Source organism: Peromyscus maniculatus, chromosome 2, assembly GCF_049852395.1.
Source record: "Peromyscus maniculatus bairdii isolate BWxNUB_F1_BW_parent chromosome 2, HU_Pman_BW_mat_3.1, whole genome shotgun sequence".
NCBI classification, from domain to species: domain Eukaryota; kingdom Metazoa; phylum Chordata; class Mammalia; order Rodentia; family Cricetidae; genus Peromyscus; species Peromyscus maniculatus.
Window position 1 is genome coordinate 42,849,129 of NC_134853.1, and position 23,388 is coordinate 42,872,516.

Sequence of the window (23,388 nt, forward strand, 5' to 3'; positions counted from 1 at the left end):
GAAATGAAAAACTCCATTAAAGAGGAAATAAAAACTTCCCTTAAATAGGAAGTAAAAAACTCCATTAAAGAGGACATAAAAAACTCCCTTAAAGAAATGGAAGAAAAAACGAACAAAAAATGGGAAGAAATCAAAGAAAGCCAAGAAAAAGCAATTAAACAGATGAAAGGATCATTCCAAGATCTGAAAAAAGAATTTGAGAAAATAAAGTAAACACATGCTGAAGGAATGCTGGAAATAGAAATCCTGACTAAACGAACAGGAACCACAGAAACAAGCATAACCAACTGATTGCAAGAAATGGAACAGAGAATCTCTGACACTGAAGACACAATAGAGAAAATAGATTCATCAGTCAAAGAAAACACTAAAGACAAAAAAGTCTTAATATAAAAGATCTAAGAAATTTGGGACACCATGAAAAGACCAAACCTAAGAATAATAGGGATAGAAGAAGGAGAAGAATACCAACTCAAAGGCACAGAAAATATATTCAACAAAATCATAGAAGAAAACTTTTCTAACCTAAAGAAAGAAATACCCATGAAAATACAAGAAGCTTACAGAACACTGAATAGGCTGGATCCAAAACAAAGACCCCTCGCCACATAATAATCAAAACACTAAACACACAGAACAAAGGAAAAATATTAAGAGCCACAAAGGAAAAAGACCAAGTAACGTACAAAGGCAAACCCATCAGAAAAACACCAGACTTCTCAATAGAGACCATGAAAGCTAGAAGATCATGGACAAATCTTATGCAGACACTAAGAGACCATGGATGCCAACCCAGACTATTATACCCAGCAAAACTCTCAATCACCATAGGCGGAGTAAACAAAATATTCAAGGATAAAACCAGATTTAATCAATACCTGTCCATCCACAAACCCGGCCCTACAGAAAGCACTAGAAGGGAAAATCCAACCCAAAGAAATCAAGCATAGATTTCCCACACTAACATACACCAAAGAACGACAACACAACACAACCACAAAAAATAACAGGAATTAACAATCACTGGTCATTAATATCCATCAATATCAATAGTCTCAACTCACCTATAAAAAGACACAGGCTAACAGAATGGATAAGAAAACAGGACCCATCCATCTGCTGCATACAAGAAACACACCTTAACTTCAAAGACAGACACTACCTCTGAGTAAAGGGCTGGGAAAAGGCTTTCCAAGCAAATGGAACTAAGAAACAAGCTGGTGTAGCTATCCTAATAGCTAATAAAATAGACTTCAAACTAAAATCAATCAAAAGAGATCAGGATGGACATTACATATTTATCACGGGAAAAATCCACCAAGATGAAGTCTCGATTCTAAACACTTATGCTCCAAATACAAAAGCACCCACATTCATAAAAGAAACACTACTAAAGTTTAAAACGCACACCAAACCCCACACATTAGTAGTGGGAGATTTTAACACACCAATCTCAGCAAAAGATAGATCTACCAGACTGAAACTTAACAAAGAAATAAAGGACCTAACAGATGTTATGTCTCAAATGGAACTAATAGATATCTACAGAACATTCCATCCTAACACAAAAGAATATACCTTCTTCTCAGCACCCCATGGAACCTTCTCAAAAATTGATCACATGCTTGGCCACAAAACAAATCTCAACAGATACAAAAAAATTGGAATAACCTCCTGTATCTTATCAGACCACCATGCCTTAAAGTTAGACCTAAACAACAACAAAAATTATAGAAAACCCACAAACTCATGGAAACTGAATAATGCCCACCTGAAACATCATTGGGTCAAGGAAGAAATAAAGAAAGAAATTAAAGATTTCCTAGAATTCAATGAAAATAAAAGTACAACATACCCAAACTTATGGGACACTATGAAAGCAGTGCTAAGAGGAAAATTCATAGCTCTAAATGCACACATAAAGAGGAAGGAGCAATCCCATACCAATGAATTAACAGCACAACTGAAATATCTAGAACAAAAAGAAACAAACTCACCCAGGAGAAATAGATGCCAGGAAATAATCAAATTGAGGGCTGAAATCAACGAAATAGAAAACAGAACAATACAAAAAAAATCAATGAAACAAAGAGTTGGTTCTTTGAAAAAAATCAACAAGATAGACAAACCCCTAGCCAAATTAACCAAAAGGCAAAGAGAGAGCACCCAAGTTAACAAAATCAGAAATGAAAAAGGAGACATAACAACAGAAAACGAGGGAATCCAGAGAATCATCAGCTCATAATTCAAAAACCTGTATTCCACAAAAATGGAAAACCAGGAAGAAATGGACAATTTTCTGGATAAATATCACATGCCAAAATTAAACCAAGACCAGATAAACCATTTAAATAGACCAATAACCCCTAAAGAAATAGAAACAGTCATCAAAAGTCTCCCAACCAAAAAAAGCCCAGAACCAGATGGTTTCAGTGCAGAATTCTACCAGACTTTCAAAGAAGAACTAATACCAATACTCTTCAAAGTGTTCCACACAATAGAAAGAGAAGGAACACTACCAAACTCTTTTTATGAGGCTACAATTACCCTGATACCCAAACCACACAAAGATGCAACAAAGAAAGAGAACTACAGACCAATCTCCCTCATGAACATTGATAACAAAATACTCAACAAAATATTGGCAAACCAAATCAAAGAATACATCAAAACAATTATCCATCATGGCCAAGGAGGATTCATCCCAGGAATGCAAGGATGGTTCAACATATGAAAATCAGTCAATGTAATACACCATATAAACAAACTGAAAGAAAAAAACCACATGATTATCTCCTTAGATGCTGAAAAAGCCTTTGACAAAATCCAACACCCCTTCATGATAAAGGTCTTAGAAAGATCAGGAATACAAGGAACATTTCTAAACATAATAAAAGCAATTTATAACAAGCCAACAGCAAACATCAAATTAAATGGAGAGAAACTCAAAGCGATACCACTAAATTCAGGAACAAGACAAGGCTGTCCACTCTCCCCATATTTATTCAATATAGTACTAGAAGTTCTAGCTAGAGCAATAAGACAACAAAAGGAGATCAAAGGGATACAAATTGGCAAGGAAGAAGTCAAACTTTCACTATTTGCAGATGATATGATAGTATACATAAGTGACCCCAAAAACTCTACCAGGGAACTCCTGCAGCTGATAAACTCCTTCAGTAAAGTGGAGGGATACAAGATAAGCTCAAAAAAATCAGTAGCCTTCCTATACAAAAATGATAAAAGGGCTGAGAAAGAAGTCAGAGAAACATCACCCTTTACAATAGCCACAAATAATATAAAATACCTTGGGATAACAGTAACTAAGCAAGTGAAGGACCTTTTTGACAAGAACTTTAAATCTCTAAAGAAAGAAATTGAAGAAGATATCAGAAAATGGAAGAATCTCCCATGCTCATGGATAGGTAGGATTAACATAGTAAAAATGGCAATCTTACCAAAAGCAATCTACAGATTCAATGCAATCCCCATCAAAATCCCAACAAAATTCTTCACAAACTTGGAAAGAAAATTCTCAATCTCATATGGAAAAACAAAAGATCCAGGATAGCTAAAAGAATCCTATACGATAAAGCAACCTTTGGAGGTATCACCATCTGTGACCTCAAACTCTACTATAGAGCTATAGTAATAAAAACAGCTTGGTACTGGTATAAAAACTGTCATACGGACCAATGGAATTGAATTGAAGACCCTGACATTAATCCATGCACATATGAACACCTGGTTTTTGACAAAGGAGCCAAAACTATACAATGGAAAAAAGAAAGTATCTTCAACAAATGGTGCTGGCATAACTGGATCTCAATATGTAAAAGATTACAAATAGATCCATATCTGTCACCATGTACAAAACTCAAGTCCAAGTGGATAAAAGACCTGAACATAAATCCAGTTACACTAAACTTAATAGAAAAGAAAGTAGGAAGCACTCTTGAATGCATTGGCAACGGAGACCATTTCCTAAATAAAACACCAACAGCACAGACCCTGAGCACAACAATTAATAAATGGGACCTCTCGAAATTGAGAAGCTTTTGCAGGGCAAAAGACACAGTCAATAAGACAAAAAGACAGCCAACAGAATGGGAAAAGATCTTCACCAACCCCACATCTGACAGAGGATTGATCTCCACATTATATAAAAAACTCAAGAAACTAGACATCAAAATATTGAACAGTCTAATTAAAAAATGGGCTAAAGAGCTAAACAGAGAATTCACAAAACAAGAATCACAAATGGCTGAAAGACATTTAAAGAAATGCTCAACATCCTTAATCATCAGAGAAATGCAAATCAAAACGACTCTGAGATACCACCTTACACCTGTCAGAATGGCTGGGATCAAAAACACCAATGATACCAATGTTGGAGAGGATGTGGAGCAAAGGGAACACTCCTCCACTGTTGGTGGGAATGTAAACTTGTACAACCACTGTGGAAATCAGTATGGTGGTTTCTCAGAAAATTAGGAATCGAACTACCTCAAGACCCAGCCATCCCACTCTTGGGTATATATCCAAGGAATGCTGATTCATACCATAAAGATACATGCTCAGCTATGTTCATAACAGCACTATTTGTAATAGCCAGAACCTGGAAACAACCTAGATGCCTGTCAATGGAAGAATGGATGAAAAAAAATGTGGTACATATACACAATGGAGTATTACTCAGCAGAGAAAAACAATGAAAGCATGAAATTTGCAGGCAAATGGATGGAACTAGAAAAAATCATCCTGAGTGAGGTAACCCAAACCCAGAAAGTCATGGTATGTCCTCACTCATAAGTGGATTCTAGATATAAAATAAAAAACAATCAGACCACAACCCATAGAACCATGGAGGCTATATATATATATAGCATGGAGGTCCCTAGGACGACTGTGGCTTATAATAAATTTCAGTTTTACTCAAGTATTGAAAAAAATAGCCAAATGAATGGAAACACATGAACTATGAACCAAACGCTGAGGGGCCCCTAGCTTGATCAGGCCCTCTGAATAGGTGAGACAGTTGATTGGCTTGAGCAGTTTGGGAGGCAAGTAGGCAGTGGGACTAAGTCCTGTGCTCATTGCATGAGTTGGCTGTTTGAAAACTGGAGCTTATGCAGGGACACTTGGCTCAGTCTGGGAGGAAGGGACTGGACCTGCCTGGACTGAGTCTAGCAGGTTGATCTCAGTCCTTGGGGGAGAATTTTCCCTGGATGAGGTGGGAATGGGGGGTAGGCTGGGGGTAAGGGAAGGGGGTGGGAGGGGGGAGAATAGGGGAACCTGTGGCTGATATGTAGAACTGAATGGTGTTGTAAAATAAAATAAAATAAAATAAAATAATAAAAAAATAAAAAATAAAAATAAAAATAAATTATCAAGCTGGACTTTCAAAGTGGAAAATTTTGGTGTTCTTAAGTTAGGATGTAGCATGAGGTAGCCCAGGGAAAGCACAGATAAGGACTATGTATTTTACAGATTCTCAACCAAACCTACATGTTTTCTAAAATTTTGTTAATACATGTATTCTAAAATTTTGTTAATAATTCGTGTGTATGTACATTATCACATTCACTAGAATTATAAATAAGCCTAGAATAAAACTCAAGAAATCAAAACACTAGGAATGAATGGCCTTGGTATCTATATCCTTGTAAAATAAATCATACTCTGGTTTGAAAAATTATATCACTGGGGGGGAAAATATATAAGCAATACACATATTCTTTATAATATTTATGTCTGATACAAATCTGCAACTGTTCAATAGGAAATTCAATTAAAAAGTGCATGCCTTTAATCCCAGCACTCAGGAGGCAGAGCCAGGTGGATCTCTGTGAGTTCGAGGCCAGCCTGGACTACCAAGTGAGTTCCAGGAAAGGCACAAAGCTACACAGAGAAACCCTGGCTTGAAAAACCAAAAATTTTTTTTTTCAATAAGACAACACAGCAGATATAAAAAGCTTATTTCAAAAGCTTCAAAGTGAAAATAAGATATAACAGCTGATTAACTGAGGAGCCCAATGAGCACTTTGAGATTATCTTGGCCAAACCATCAGTGAGCCAATTCATGTAGTTGGACTCTGTCTATGAATACTAGGCTCCATTCAATTGGGTAATTTTGAGTTGGCTAGCCAAATAGAGGATGTTTGTTTTCCTCAAAATGTCATTTATCACTATTTCTCACAATTATGAATTATAGATAGAGCTAGACAATGGTATTCTTGATTAACCCAATTCCAGTTCAAGGAATCAAAGGATTCCTATATCCTTTTCACCTTCCTAGCTGTGGAGTCTGAGCTGTCCTGTTCTGAAATAGAACTACTATGTTAGTCATAAGTCTAGTTGCATAAGCTTGCTAACAGGAGGTAAAGAAGCCACTTTCAAAGGGAATGTTAACTAGTGGATAGTTGAGGCAAATAGCAGTCTAAATCCTCAAAGGATGCCTGTAGTTATTTGCATCTCCCTTTATCAGAGGTGACAATCAGTAAAGTTACCAGTTCAGAGACCAGTCATTGTACAATAAGGCCATCAGGTGGTAGATTAAAAATGTCTCGACTCTTCTCTAGATGTGATCACTCTCAACTGACACCATTCACTCTAATTTTATTTAAAAAAGAAAGACATATACTGCATTAATTGCTATAATATACTCAGACATGAACATATGAACAGAAGTGTATAAATTTACCTCAACATATTTCTGCACTTAGATCCTACCCCTTCCCTGAAAATGTGTCCTAGTGTTTTTTAGGCACTCTTTCTCCCAAAATGGACAAGTTGAATGAAAGCATGGAAACTTGCACCAGAAAGAACAAAATAATCAGAGTTATACCTATCCACAGTCTCAATTATGTTTGGGTAATTTTATATTAAACCTCTTGAGGACATAGATTCTCATCCAGTAACATTTTCTCTTGGTAGTGTGGGTCTATAGAAAAGATGGAGAAATGATTAGTGATCACACAGGATGGAAATCTCACTGTGTGCTACGAACAAGGTATATTTTGCTGCATTTTGGAGTTTGGCTCTTGTAATTAATTATTTATAGTACCACCATTTACCTATCATATTCTTGCCTCCCACATTAATTGAATTGAGTTCACATACTTCGTATTGTTATTCAGTATCTCTAAATTCCCAGGATTTAAAAGTTCAGTGCAAGAGCATAGGTGCAACAATGATTTGTAAGGTCACAACTTTCTGCCAAGTCCATGACAAAATGAGTTATTTCTGAATGATGCATTGGTAGAAGAGTTAGAACCATTTGAGAAGGAGTGAGAAACCCCAAACCCTTCCCTGGGGTTATCATTGGAGCTAAATTTTGCTGTTCTATGTCCTATGAAGTTACTTATTGGCAGGAAATAAAGAACTTTATGGACTAGCTATTCAACAAATTTGATCATTTATTTTGTTGCTGTTGCCTATTGATTTCTCTCAGGTCAGATTACTTATCTAGACTATCAACTTTCTTTTATCTAAAAGACCAATTCTTCATGCCCAGCACAGTCTTACTACCTCATAAGCCAGGATGAACCAAAGAATTACCAAGTGAAAAAATTAGCCTCCTGCACATTTGTGGATACAAGCACAGCATTCTAGATTCAGAACCAAGAAATTTTATGCATCACAAAATATGACAATTAGCATATTGTGTTCCATACATAATGTTCCTTTATATGACAGGTTCCCTGAGCATTGGGTACCCAACTCCTAATTTAGGCTTTGCATGGTTATAAAAGACAGAGAGGGTGACTTCAGCCAGGAAAGCAGGTGGGCTAACTGCAGCTTTCACTTCTGCTTCAGCTCACCCAAACCAACCTCCAGTGTTGGAATCCCCAGTGACCACAACTAGCAGGATCCCAGAAGAATTTCCTACCAGGCAACACAACCACCATAGTTTCCCAAGAACCAGAGAGGAAACAGAAATCAAGAAACAAAATACCCACTCAACAACCAACTCAACCCACTCATGTAGAATTATATCTTTCCAAACCCAGATGCCTAGATGCCAGTAAAAATACATCCAATAACAGCCAAGATAACACATCTTCACTAGACCCCCAAAAATCTACCAAACCAAGCCTTGAGCATTGCAATGCATAAGACCTTAAAATAGCCTTTATAAATATGATAGAGGCTCTGAAAGAGGATCTGTATAGATTCCATAAAGGAATCTATGAAAACAAAAACAGCGAAAATAAATAAAGGAGTTGAAGACCTGAAAGCAGAAAAAAATAAAGAAAACAAAAACTGAGAGAAATCTGAAAATGAAAACTTTAGGAACTCAAACAGGAACTACAGGGCAAGACTCAACAACAGAATACAAGAGGTGGAAGACTCTCAGGCATTAAAGACACAATAGAATAAATGGATACTTCTGTCAAAGAAAATGTTAACTGGTGCTAGGGAAATTCCCAGGAATCCACAAGGATAAACCCAAATTAGACTACTGGCAATAGTAGAGAGGGTGCCTGAAATGACCTGCCCCAGTAATCACATTGCAGAATACCCTGTCACCCTAGAGCCTTCATACATTAAATGATGGAAGCAGATGCAGAGATCCACAGCCAAACTCCAGAAGTCCAGTCGAAGACAGAGAAGAAGGATTATATGAGCAAGGGGGGTGTGCTGTGGGATGGTCTGTATGTCAAATTGTTCGGATTGGTCAATAAATAAAGCACTGATTGGCCAGTGGCCAGGCAGGAAGTAGGTGGCCAGGCAGGAAGTAGGTGGAACAAGGAGAGAGGAGAATTCTGGGAAGCGGAAGGCTGAGGCAGAGAGACACTGCCAGCTACCAGCCACGTGGCAAGGTATAGGTTTATGGAAATGGATTAATTTAAGCTATAAGAACAGTTAACAAGAAGCCTGCCATGGCCATACAGTTTGTAACCAATATAAGTCTCTGTGTTTACTTGGTTGGGTCTGAGCGGCTGTGGGACTGGCGGGTGACAAAGATTTGTCCTGACTGTGGACAAGGCAGGAAAACTCTATCTACAGGGGTGGGATCAAGATCATGATGGGAAATCTATAGAGAAAACTGAAACAAGCTCATGGTAACTCAGAAACTTTAGACCAACAGCTGTGAAGCCTGCATGGAACCAGACTAGGTCCTCTGCAAATGGGAGACAGTTGTGTAGCTTAGTTCGCTTGATGGGCCCCTGGCAGTGGGATCAGGATCTATCCCTGGTGCATGAGCTAGGTTTTTAGAAACCATTACCTATGGTAGGATGCCTTGCTCACCCTTGATGCAGTGAGGAGGGACTTGGTCCTGCCTCATATGAAAGTATCAGGCTTTGCTGACTCCCCATGGGAGGCATTTCCTTGTGGAAGAGGAGAAGAGAGGTGAGTAGGAGGGGAGGCTGGGGGGAGAGGGAGGAGGGATAAGAGGGGGATCTGTGGTTGGTATGTAAAATGAATTAAAAATTTTAAATAAAAAAGAGAAAATGTTAAATCTAAAATACTCCTAGCACAAAACACTTAGTAAATCTGGGACACTATGAAAACAGCAGATCTCAGAATTAATAAGAATGGAGGAAGACGAGAAAACCCAGGTCAAAAGCACAGAAAATATTTTTTAAAAAGTCAGAAGAAAGTTATCCTAAACTAGAGGAGATGTCTGTCAAGGTATAGGAAGCATACACAACACCCAAATGACTGGACCAGATGAGCTAGTCCCCTTGGTACATTATAATAAAAAACTAAATGTAGTGAACAAAGAAAGAACATTAAAAGCTGCAAGGGACCCCTATGATGTCCAGCACTGGGCTCTGACCACCCTGAGGACACGGTGCCCCCCCCCCAGGACCTTTGACACCCTGGGGTCTGAGGGGTCCTGGAAAGAAAAAAAAAGCTGCAAGGGAAAAATACCAAGTAATATACCAAAATAGATGTATTAAATAACACCTGACTTTTCAATGGAGACTCTGGAAGCCAGAAGTGGCATGGACTATATGGAGACCATTGCCGATTGAAAATGTTCTAGCATTTCAACATCGAAGATCACAATTCTCCAGTACTCTTTCACTTTCATTTCTAACGATTCTCACTATATGTTATGGGAATTCTCTTATACCTTTTCCTTTGGGAAATTTTGTGTTAACTTCAGTGCAGGATGAGGATGTATACAATGGCAGCCTCTTTAAAAACCTTCTTTGCAAAAAAATCTACCCACCATGAAACCATATAGCATGATAACTCTACCTACTCCCACACAAGTTACCACCAAGCTGCCTGAAAACTTATATAAGTAACATATGCTTGATAAATAAGTTTTATTTGATAATCAAAATTTATAAATCTCTTAGGTCTACTAAGGTCCACCGTAAAATTTGCCTAGCTTCATTTTTGTTCACTTTATGCTTTATCTATTTGGATAAACTAAATCACACAAAAATTGCAATATTCTCTAATGGAGTATCTAGTGCCTCAAGAAAGTCCTTTTTCCTAAGGTCAACCATTTAAACAAAAGCCATTTCTTTAGGGGTTCAAGGAAAGTACCTGCTTGATACAAATGGAGTTAATTTCCCTATCTTTGGCAAGAGGAACTTGTGGTCCTTCCATTAACACTCAACTTTTGTGCCTTTTAACTTGTCAGGCTCCCTCAGTTCCTGTTTACAAGCTCCACTCCAGCTCACAAACCCTATTTCTCCCACTCTCATTTAATCATAAGTGCAATTATACATACATATATATATATATATATATATATATATATATATATATAATTGTGTATAAATGTGTAAACTCTTTTCAATGAAGCAGCAGCCTTCCTGATCACTCTCACATCATGTCAGTCTCCTTCAGTTGCAAACTCCATATCTCCTCTTTGGAACCTGACCACTGCTGGACCTGTACTTTGGCACTAAAGGGCCTGAGCATATTATACAGACTCTAAGAGACCACAGATGCCAGGAAAACTTTTAATTACAATAGTGGGAGAACATAAAACATTCTGTGATAAAATCTAATTTAAACAATATCTATGTACAAATCCACCCTTACAAAATATCCTAGAAGGAAAACTCAAACCTAAAGAGGTTAACCACACCCATGAAAATACAGGAAATGAATAATCTCAGACCAGCATATCAAAAGAGGGGAATCATGCAAGCATGTTCACACATATAATCACACACCACCTCAAAAACAACAACAAAAACATCAATATAATAGAAGTCAACAAACATTGCTCATTTGATATTTTTCAACACCAGTGGTCTAAATTCCCCACCAAAACCAAAGCAAAACAAAAAACAAAGAGTAACAGAAAGGATTAAAAAAATAGGATTCATATTTAACAGCACTCCTAAAAGCCCTAAAACAAAAAAGAAAAAATCACACTTAATAGTAGTAGATGGCAAGAAATTTAAAAAAAAAAAATCAGGACTGAAATAGATAAAATATAAACAAACAACAACAAAAGTTCCAAAGAATCACTGAAGCAGAGTTTGTTCTTTGAGAAAACCAATAAGACTGACAAACCCTTATGCAAGCTGATTAAAAGGTAAACAATATCTAAATTAAAAAATTAGAAATGAAAATGGGAATATAACAATAGACACTGAAGAAATCCAGAGAATCATAAGGACATACTTTAAAATTTGTACTCAACCACATTTGAAAATCTAAAAGAAATGGATCATTTTCTTTTTTTTTTTTTTTTTTTTTTTTTCCAAAACCAGAGTTTCACATTTATTTCAATGGTTCAGAAAATATATACACACATATATACACATACATACAATGTCGTGTGTGTGTGTGTGTGTGTGTGTGTGTGTGTGTGTGTGTGCATGTGGTGGTATTGTGTTCCCCAATATATCGTGCACTCTAATAAATTTATCGGGAGGTCAGAGAACCGAAAAGCCACTAGATATAAAGGCAAGAAAATGGTGGCACACACGCCTTTAATCCTATCACTTGGGAGGCAGAGATCCATTCGGATCTCTGTGAGTTTAAAGCCACACTGGAAACAGCCAGGCATGGTGATTCACGCCTTTAATCCCAGGAAGTGGTGGCAGAAAGCAGAAAGGTATATAAGGTGTGAGGACCAGGAACTAAAGCTGGTTAAGCTTTCAGGCTTTCAAGCAGCAGTTCAGCTGAGATCCATTTGGATGAGGACACAGAGGCTTCCAGTCTAAGGAAACAGGATCAGCTGAGGAATTGCAAGGTGAGGAAGCTGTGGCTTGTTCTGCTTATCTGATCTTCCAGTGTTGACCCCAGTACCTGGCTCCAGGTTTGTTTTTATTAATAAGACCTTCTAACAATTCGTGTAACTTGTGTGTAGATTAACACACAAAGAAAACATAGTAAAACATTAAAATTGGGAATCAAAGTACAAAGTGTGGAAAAGTTCACTGTATTGCCTGTCTTGCTACCTTTCTGTAGCTTTAGGATTTTAAATATAAGGACACACATCTCAGTAATTACACAGAGCTAACCTACACCACCTACACGCAGAAACACTGGCAGCAAAGTGATAATGCAGAACACTGGGAAGGATAACCTTGTGAGGGAGAACATCGCAGGAGCTTCTGATACTGCAATACCTCCACTCAAGTATTAGTGTTGGAGTTTCTTTTCTAGTTATTAATATTATATAGTCCACACATTTTTTTTTTTCTGAGTACATAATTCCACACTGGGAAAAGGTTTTAAAAAAAAAAAGGGATAACATATATAAAAATATTTTTGAAGGAAAATCACTACTCATGATTTTGTGGGTGTGTGCATGTATAAAAATAAATGGTTTTGCCTTGTAAGGTATAAGGGGGCTTTTGCTAAGGAAGCCACACACCCGAGGTCAGGTTATGGAAATGTACTCACTGTGAGCTAATCATCTTAATTTTCCAAGAGATAGTTCTAATACAATCACCAATTCTCAACACTGGATAGCTTGACATTAGATAATATGTTTTTCTAAACAATTTCCATAGATTGTAGAACATGCTACAGTAAGAGTTTACACACACATTCTGTATATGCAGCTTAGGTTCTATTGTGAAAACCTGAAAGTTTCTGTTGTTCAAGTGTTATAAATAATTTATATTGCTCCTGGGTCAGTTCTACTGATTCTGAACAGCCTTTTCTGACACCCCCATTAGGACGTCAGTGTGTCTGCTGAGCCCTCTGTGGCCGACTCCCTGCTGTCATCAGGCCACCTAAGTGTCTCCATCCTCGCCATCTGAGTGGGTGTCATCATCTAAATCCTCATCACTGTCCTCCTTCCCTTTGCAGCTTCTTCTGTGGTTAGAATCTTGATTTTCAGTATGTGCTGAAGTTTCTGGTTCTCTATTAAACGGAATAATGATGTCTTCTTTCTTTCCACACTTTGCACAAACTTCAAGTTCACAGGCACATGGTCTACACATTATGTGGTAAGAGTCCTTGACCGTCTTTTGTAAACATTTAACACACTTCTTAGGCTTTGACAATGGTTTGTACTTGCTGTATTTTACACGCCACTCAAGAACTTCTTTGCAGCGCTGACACACTCCATCATGAAGTTTGGCATTAATTTTCTTGGTCTGCACACTCTTATCGAACTTGTCATTTTTGAAGGTGAACGTATTCTGGTGCTTCTGAGGCCTGGACCGAGCCACGTTGCCTTTCTGGGAACTCATCACAAACTCACAAGCACCTTAAGTCGGTGCAGCAGCCTTAAAGTTACAGGGAAGCGGAAAGAAACTCTGGATCATTTTCTTGATGCATACTACTTACCAAAGTTAAATCAACATCAAATAAACCATTTAAACAGACTTTATTCCATGTTGAAATAGAAGCCACGATTAGAAGTTTCCAAACCAAAAAAAGCCAAGGATCAGATGCTTTTAGTGCAGAATTCTACCAGCCTTTCAAAGAAGAGTTACTGTCAAATTCTCTTCAAATTATTTCACAAAAGACAAACAGAAGGAACATTACCCAACTCATTTTAGGAATCCACACTTACCCTGAAACACAAACCACATAAAAACCCAACAAAGAAAGAGAATTATGAACATAGATGGGAAAATTCTCTATAAACTATCTGAAAACAAAGTCCAAGAACACAACAAAAAATTATCCACTCTTATCAATTAGGCTTTATAACAGAGATGCAGGGATGATTTAAAATACAGAAATTGTATGTTAATGTAATCCATCATCGAAAGCAATTTAAGGACAAAAATACAATGACAATCTCATTACATGCAGAAAAGGAAAATGACAAAATCCAACACCTTTTCATGATAAGTCCAGGAGTAATTACGAATACAAGGGGCAATCCTAAATATATTAAGAACAGTTTACCACAAGATGATGGTCAACATCAACTTAAATGGAGAGAAACTCAAAACAATTCCACTAATGTCACAAATAAGACAAGGTTGTCTATTCTCTCCATATCTAGTATAGATAGTACTTGAAGTCTCATCTAGAGCAATAAGGCAACTGATGGTGATAAAACAGATACAAGGTGAAAGAAAGAACTTGAAGTATTTTCATTTGGAAATGATATGATAGTATATAAAAATTACCCTAAAACTTTCACAGGGAGCTCCTACAGCTCATAAATACTTTAAAAAATAGCTGGATACAAAATTAACCCATAAAAATCAGTAGCCATACTACATACAAATGATTAAAAGACTGAGAAAGAAATCAGAGAAATACCACCTTTCACAATAGCCTCAAATAATATAAAATATCTTTGGGGTAATGCTAACCAAGCAAGTAAAAAACTTATATGTTAACAACTTGAAGACATTGAACAAAAATTTGAAGAAAGTTTCAGCAGATGGAAAGATCTCACAAGGTCAGTAGAATTGATATAGCAAAATGTTCATCTTACCAAAAGCAATCTATAGATGTAATTCCATCAAAATTCCAGTGCAATTCTTCAAAGATCTTGAAAAAATAATTTTCAGCTTTATAGTAAAACAAAACAAACAAACAAACAAATCCATATAGCTAAACCAGTCCTGAATAATAAATGACTCGTGGCAGTTATCACTATCCTTGATTTCAAATTGTACTAAGAGGTACAGTAATAAAAATACTATAATAGTGGCACAAAAACAAACACATTGATCAATGGATTTGGCTTGAAGATTCAAGCATAAATCTGTACACTATGGGCATCTGATGTTTTATAAGCAAGCCAGAAATACTCAGTGAAAAAGAGACAGCATCTTCAACAAATGATTGCTAGTCAAACTAGAGACTGCATGTTGAATAATACAAACATATTTATATCTATCACCCTGTAGAGAACTCAACTCCAAATATACCAGAGACATCAACATACAGTCAGATACACAGAACCCGATAGAAGAGAAAATGGGGACCAGTCTAGAACTCATTGATGTAGGAAAAGACCTTTTAAACAGAAAACTGTTAGCAAAGCACTAAGGTCAACAATTTATAATTGAATTCTAATGAAACCAAAAATCTGCATGGCAAAGGACACAGTCACTTGAACAAAGTCTAGTCTAAAAAATTGGAAAAGATTTTTATCAACTAAACATACGATGCAGGGATAATATCCAAAAATTATAAAGAACTAAAAAAAAATACCCCAATTAAAAATGTGACACAGAATATAACAGAATTCTCAGTAGAGGAAAGTGAAATAGTAAATAAACTGAAAAAATTGTTTAATATCATTAGCCATCAGGGAAATGCAATTCAAAACTGCACTGAAATTTCAACTTACACCTCTCAGAATGCATAAGATCAATGAAACAAATGACAGTTCATCCTGGCAATGATGTGGAGTAAGAGGAACACTCATGTACTAGTGTGAGTACAAATTTACAGCCACTATATAAGTCAGTGTGATTGTTCCTCAAAAATAAGGGATTTGATCTATCTCAAAATCTGGGTATACCACTTTTGGACATATATCCAAAAGATGCTTTGAGTTACCAAAAAGACATTTGCTCAACCATCATTGCTGCTTTATTCATAATAGCTCATAATTGGGGAAAAAACCCTAAATGTTTCTCAATATAAGAATGGATAAGGAAAATATGATACATTATACAATGGAGCATTATTCAGCCATTAAAATATTACATCATGAAATTTGTAGGCAACTGGATGGAATGAGAAGAATATCCCAAGGGAGGTATCCCAGACCCAGAAAGATAAATATGGTATATATTCACTTATATGTGAATATTACTTCTTAAGTCAATGTTAACCAAGTTATAATGCATAGAACCACAGAGGTTAAGTATAGTGTAAGAGACTTAGGGGGTCAGATAGGTTTTCCTATGAAAGGAAATAGAATGGAGATGGTTATGGATGAATAGAACAGCTCAATTGGGATTAGCAAATGAGGAGTGAAGGGGAGATGTTGTCAAGGGAGGGAATTCAGGGAAATATAGCTAAAATTAAAGGCCATTTGAGGGGTAGCATGAAAACCTAATAGAGTAAGTAGAAGTTTGCTAAAATATACATATATATGAAGGTGATTTAAATGAAATTGCCAAATAATGAGGGAGAAAGAGTCCTAGCAGACCATATTTTGTCATCAAATAAGGCTTCCACTGCTTGGATTGAGTTTAATCTAATTGAGTTGTTGGTCAAAGGTATCCCATGAAAATGTCAAACAACCCCAGTTGTTGCCAAGACAGTAGATTACTCTCTACAAACAGATAGCATTGCTCCATTGTTGAAGACAACAGCTATACAGCTCATTGAACATGGGGAAGTCAAGCATAGAGTCTTCATCCTGCATACAGTCTTTTGGTACAGTGAAGTTCTCTGAAGGCTAATAAAAGAGAAACTTAAAAGCTAACCCAGTCACACTCCTTTTATCTACAATGATGTTTTGACTGCAAGATACACCAGGGCAATGATGGAGCAAAGCTCATGGGAATAATTAATTAATATCTTATTTGAATTGGCCCCACTCTGTGAGATGGAACCCATACCCAACAGTGATTGGGTGACCAAGAACCTGAGACTAGTTAGTACAGGACCTAGAATAATATATATATATATTGTATGTATAGGGGTCTTTTTCTTGGTGCTTTCATATATATATCACTATATATGTTATATATATATATCATATATATATTTATATATGTTGATGGAGGGCTTCTCTCCACCTTCTACCAAGCTCCACAGTCCCACAATCCACATATATATACAGTATAACAAAATTAACTTTAAGTTTGTATCAATAAACTAAAATTTATACCAATGTAAATCATTTTAAACATAAACTAAAATCTATACCAATGTAAAGCATTTTAAACAAGTTGTTCTTTAAAAGTAGGTTCATTAATCTACCCTTTAATCTTATCATCTCTATATCCTCCTATATATCTATATCATATCCCCTTTTCTTTTTTAGAAAGAGATCACATTTATAATCAATCTGTTTTAAATAAAAATATTATTTTTTCTCTATTCCACACCAGAGGGCTCTTCTGATTTGGGACATAAGAATCTCTTAACCATTTTTTTAACAGCAATATGTCTGGGTTTAGAGGGGGAGTGAGCCAATTCCACCTCTAAAGCCAGCTTAGTTTATTTGGGAATTTGGGCGTAGCATCTCTTACTACTTCCTGCTGGAGGGGGGCGCTGTTTCTTATGGGGATGCAAAGAAAATTTTAGGCCTATGGGGTAGTCCTTGAGGCTGTATTGTGGGAGCCAGTTGCCTTGAAACCGTTCTGGATGTTGGATCATCTGGGCCATGGTGTCATTGGAGATCTTTCAGGGGGTCTTGGCTGGTCAAGCCTGATGTATCTTAATCTAGAACAAATCCATAGCCTCTGGCTTTCTGTGGAAACAAAAGCAGAACCTCTTTTCCAAAGCAACATATCCTTAAATCCAAATTTTGAAGTTAAGGTATCTTTAAAATATACATATTGGTTTAATTGAACATCTTTTTTGATCAAATGTTTTTTTGCAGTTAAAAATCCCAAAGACAACACAATCCAGATTGTGTAATATTCATCTTTACGTGGCCTTTTTATATTAATTTATCTTTTTTGTCTCTTTTAAGCTTACATATTGTGAATCTATTGCTTTAACCTGTAGTATTTTAAGACTGAAACGGTGCTGTGGCTGCTGGCTCCACCCATTTCAGCTTACCAACATGGTGTTTTCCGCCAGTTCTGTGAGTCATCAAGTCTCAGAAATAGTGGGTTTAAGCTTTTATCAAAGCAGCATGTAGCCCAGAAACCTTTTTTTTTTTTAATAATAGTAAATACTAAATCTACCACACAGCTTAATGTGCTGCTGGCAGACGCCTCATTTCCGACATACTGCCAGTGAAACGCAAATGCCAGGAAACCCACCAGTGTTCAAACCCGAGGCGTCTAGCTGCCCGTATGAAACAAGCAGCAGGAACCTGGTTTTGGCTCTGTTTAGAATTGGTTATTAAGTATTTTCAGGTTTAAGGTGGAAACTCGAGCCGTTGGGCGCCATTTGTTGATGAAAGGCTTTTCTCCAGCTTCCACCAAGCTCCACAGTCCCACAATCCATATATAAAATAATCACTCAGATGCTTATAATACTTATAAACTGTATGGCTGTGGCAGGCTTCTTGCTAACTGTTCTTATATCTTAAATTAACCCATTTTTATAAATCTATACCTTGCCACGTGGCTGGTGGCTTACTGGCATCTTTACATGCTGCTTGTCCTGGCGGTGGCTGCAGTCTCTCTCCCTCCTTCTTCCTGTTTCCCCAATTCTCCTCTCTCCTTGTCCCACCATATATATATATATATATATATATATATGTATGTATACACACACACATACATATACATGTGTTCTCAGACATGGAAATAGGTAAAACACAAGTGGTGTCCTCCCCTTTCAACAACTTTCTCTCTCAGTAGCCAATGCAGACCAGATAGTGCCTGTTCACAGGAATAGATCACTATACCTCTTAAATGTCTTGTCACTTCATACAGCAGGGATTAAAATATGACAATAAGCCGGGCAGTGGTGGCACATGCCTTTAATCCCAGCACTCAGGAGGCAGAGGCAGGTTGATCTCTGTGAGTTCAAGGCCAGCCTGGTTTCCTGTGAGTTCCAGGAAAGGCGCAAAGCTACACAGAGAAAACCTGTCTCAAAAAACAAAAACAAAAACAACAACAAAAAAAAGATATGAAAATAAATTTTGTGGGGATGAACTGAGAAATGACACCAGCAGGAAAAATTGTCAAACTGCTGTGCTTCTTATTTTAACAGTGGAGACATGTGAATAGCTATACTCCATTTGATAAGCAGAAACACAGAGAGGTATAGGCAGGGAAATTAGAATGAACGGGTGTTACGCAAAGAATGGTAAATGTTCTGGCTGAGAACTGGTAAGAAAAGAGTAAAATCTTCACTCAGAACTAGCTGTGACACAGATGTGGGCTTTCTTTACTCTACAGTGAATTGATACATGCATTCTAAAGTCTTTGTTTCACAGACATCATGCTGCTTCCTTCATTGAAACATGGATCTAACACCCTTCCCTGTACAATGATGGCATCTTTCTCTATTGGTGAGCCTGTAGTGTCTCTTTTATGTAGCATATTTTCATTTTCTTTACTTTAGAATTAGTCTGTCTAGTTTCCATGCTACTTGTGATAAAGAACCACCAAACCCAGGACAAAGCACAAGGTCTCCACCTTTCCCCTCCTGCTAAGTTTTTAACTCTTACTTGCCCCTTTCTTCATTTTTCCAGCATAATTTATAACTAAGCCTGCTTTTCTTTCATATTTCAGATACCACAGTTCAATGCTGATCTGGCTCGGATGTACTCTACTGCTCCTTTTCTGTGCCATTCTGAGTGGCACATGTACCACAACTTCATTCTGCATTTATGGAACTAACAACTTAGCCCTCCCTGGTCATATGCACATATATTCTCTTTGAGCATAAAAGCCTTGTGCAGATTACAAGGTCTGAATTTATTTATGTTTTGTGGTGTTAATGTATTTAGCTCACAGCTATGTTTGACTTAGTACTCTCATTTTTTTCCTGCAAGGAAATAGTTTATGATATATTTTAAGTTGATAAAAGGTGATAACAATAAAACCTTTAGCATGATTGTTATTGCATTACACGTTCTGCCAATTCCCAACTCTCCACTCACCTTTACTCTTCAAGTATAACCATACATATAAATATAGTTTAAGACATGTTTGTGGGTTTTTATCTCTGTCCTTCAGTTAACAGCATATACCATGCTAATGAAATTAACTGCTATTGAAACTAAAATTTCTAAACAGCACTATGGTTCTGTTTCCCAGGACTTTATTTGAAAGTATTTCCTGGGACAGATTAATTAACATATTAGTTATACAGTCTGAGTTATGCTTTTCATACTTCAGATACTGCTAAGAGCTAGACTATTAAAATACAAAAAATACTAGCATTGTATTAGTGCCTACATCATGAAGAACTGGAAAGGAAATCCTGCATCTCACATACCTCTATAGCAGCAGCACTGTGGAGTGTGTGACGTTAACCCATTAAATCACAAAAGAGAGCATGGGTCTTTGATGTGGTGATATTTTATTTGTGCTGAAATGTGATATTTTATTTGTGTGTTAATAAATAAAGTTTGCCTGGAGATCAGAGTTCATAGTGAACCATAAACAGAGGTCAGGCAGTGGTAGCCCTTAATCTGATGACATGGCAGGCAGAGTCTCTGTGTGGTCAAGGACACAGCCAAGCATGGTGACACATGCCTTTAATCCCAGTACCAACCATAGAGACCTGGAGGTCTGTATAGATGGGCAATGATGAGGAAGTGAAGTGGCTGGGTTAAGAGCCAATGAGAAGGCAGAACATCAAGGCAGTAATGGTGCAGGTTAGACAGGAAGAGGTTCTCTTGGGAAGCTACAGCAATATGGTGAGCTAAGGTTAGTTGGCAATGATTGCTCTGATCTCTACGGCTTGCACCCCTGTATTTGGCTCTGTGTTTCCTATTTAATAAGACTGTTTAGAAATTCGTCTATACCTTGTAGCCAAACATTTTTTACTATGTGTGGCTCTGTCATTAATCACTTGTGTTACCCTCCAGGAATCAATGGGGGATGCATCACACACTTTAAATAACTAAACCATATTTAAATAAATAATAAAGGAAGAAGAAATCAACATTTGTCCTAGGCTCCCAGTTCTTAAAATCATAAATACATTCTGCTGTGAGTTTTGTGTTCTTTACTAATTTGTCTATATAACTATTCTCTGGAAATTCATTTGGTTAGAGCATTTAGAGTTGGTATTGTTAATTCATGAGCTCAATGAAATGTTATAAACTATTCCACAGTATGGGAAAAATATTGCTTAGGCCAGCATACAAAGGTGATACCAACAAGACCACCAATGGTGCTTAAGAAGAACTGATATTTAAGAAAATAATGACCACAAACCAAGCATGCTAGTGCATGACTATAATATCAGCATTCATGAGGTGGAGGCAAAAGGGGGAAAATGTTCAAGGTCATCCTCGGCAAGAAAATGATTCCAGGCTGATTTGAACTATGTGGGAATCTGTCTCTAAATACATAAACAATCAAATAAATAAATAGGTAAATAATACAAGAGTAGGAAAACATTACTCACATATTAAAACTCTTTGTGACTCTTTGTACTCTGTGAAGAAAAAACAACTCTCTGGCCTTTGAATGTTCTCATATAAAGCCACAGCACCCTTGATGCAGGAGATAAAGAATGTATAGCATGAATCTTAAAAGGTCTTATTAATAAAAACAAACTTAGAGCCAGGTATTGGGGTAAATGCTGGAAGATCAGAGAAGCAGAACAAGCAACAGCCACTTCACCTCACTACCTTCTCAGCTGATCTTGTTTCCTCAAACTGGAAGCCTCTGAGTCCTCATCTGAATGGATCTCAGCTGAACTGCTGCTAAAAGCCTAAAAGCTTAAAAAAAGCTTCTAGTTCCTGGTCCTCTTGCCTTATATACCTTTCTACCTCCTGCCATCACTTCCTGGGATTAAAGGCAATTGTCTTTCCCAAGATATGATCTCAAGTGCTGGGCCTAAAGGCATGTGCTACCATTGCCTAATCTATATGTTTAATACAGTGGCTGTTCTGTTTTCTGACCCCCAGATAAGTTTATTGGGGTGTACAATAGATCAACCACAAGAATGTTCTCATTTACTTCCTCTAAAAATATTTTAATTTTTATAGTCCCTGAGAATTAGTTCTGTAATTATTTTGTTTATTAAATAATTTTGTTCAGAGTGGAAAGGGTTCCTTCATCTGTAAAAGAAAAAAACACCAACTCACTAACATAAGCAAAAACACCACAATAATATTTTTTTCATTATCAACTCTAGCAGTGAAAGAATGCACACAATGATTTAGTTAAACGTTGATATGCCAATGAAGATTGCTTTATCCAGAAAAGCTCTCTTTTAAAATAAATGGAGAAACAAAGGTTTTTTGTTTTGTTTTGTTTTTAAGACAAGCATTAATTAAGATACTTCAGAACCTCTAGCCCAGCACTGAATTCTAAAAGGAATTCTGTGTGGAGAAAAGGAAGGAAGTGTCTCAATCAATAAACTTCAAGGGTAGAGTATTATAAAAATGAGAGACAAGAAGAAATCCAACACGACAGCAAAGCCTCTCTACTAAGAAGGAGGAATGTGAAACCAAATGATCAAACCAGTTAGAGAAACAGCCCACAAAATTACAGGAATTAGAAGGCATCACTCAATAACCCCAAAGGTAGCTAGGCAGTGGTGGCACATGCCTTTAATCCTAGACCTCAGGAGGTAGAGGCAGCGGCAGGCAGATCTCTGTGAGTTCAAGGCCATCCTGATCTACAGAGCAAGTTCCAGGACAGCCAGATCTGTTATATGGAAAAACCCTGTTTGTAAAAAAAATAGTAATAATAATAATAATAATAATAATATTAATAATGATGATGATGATCATCATCTCAATGGAAAATGGCCTTATCTCATCAATAAAGATGCATACTATCTGGTTGAACTAAAATTCTACAAAAATAATATCTGTTATCTTCAAGTATTAATTTATGTTGGTTAGTTTTTTGTTAACTAATATAATCTCGAGTTAGACGGAAAAAGAAACCCTGAATTGAGAAAATAACTTTGTCGAATTGTCCTGTGGGCAAGTCTACGGGGGCATTTTCTTGATTGATGGCTGAAGGAGAAATCATCCTACTATGAGTGGTAGTCCTGGGTTGTATGAAAAAGTAAGCTGAGCAAACCCAGGGGAGAATGTCCTTGTGCAGTATCCCTTTACAGTCCAGTCTTCAGTTCCCTCCTGAGTTCCTGTCCTGACTACCCTTGACTGTAACACAAAAAAAAATGTATCCTTTTGCTTACATTCCAAATATAATACAATTCAAATTGTTTTTGATCATGTTCTTTACTGAAGCA

The 23,388-nt window shown here is 36.9% G+C and overlaps 1 protein-coding gene, 1 non-coding gene and 1 pseudogene across 12 annotated transcripts in view; 1 reads left to right on the plus strand and 2 right to left on the minus strand.

Moving 5' to 3' along the window:
• The window catches only part of Sntg1 (syntrophin gamma 1), a 925,417-nt gene that overhangs the window by 308,591 nt on the left and 593,438 nt on the right, over window positions 1–23,388 (minus strand). The window lies entirely within an intron of this gene.
• Window positions 9,755–9,848, plus strand: LOC121827771 (small nucleolar RNA SNORD88). Its single transcript, XR_006070070.1, has one exon. It is a non-coding gene; the product is annotated as a small nucleolar RNA SNORD88 (small nucleolar RNA).
• Window positions 12,671–13,731, minus strand: LOC102908330 (uncharacterized protein C9orf85 homolog pseudogene; annotated as a pseudogene).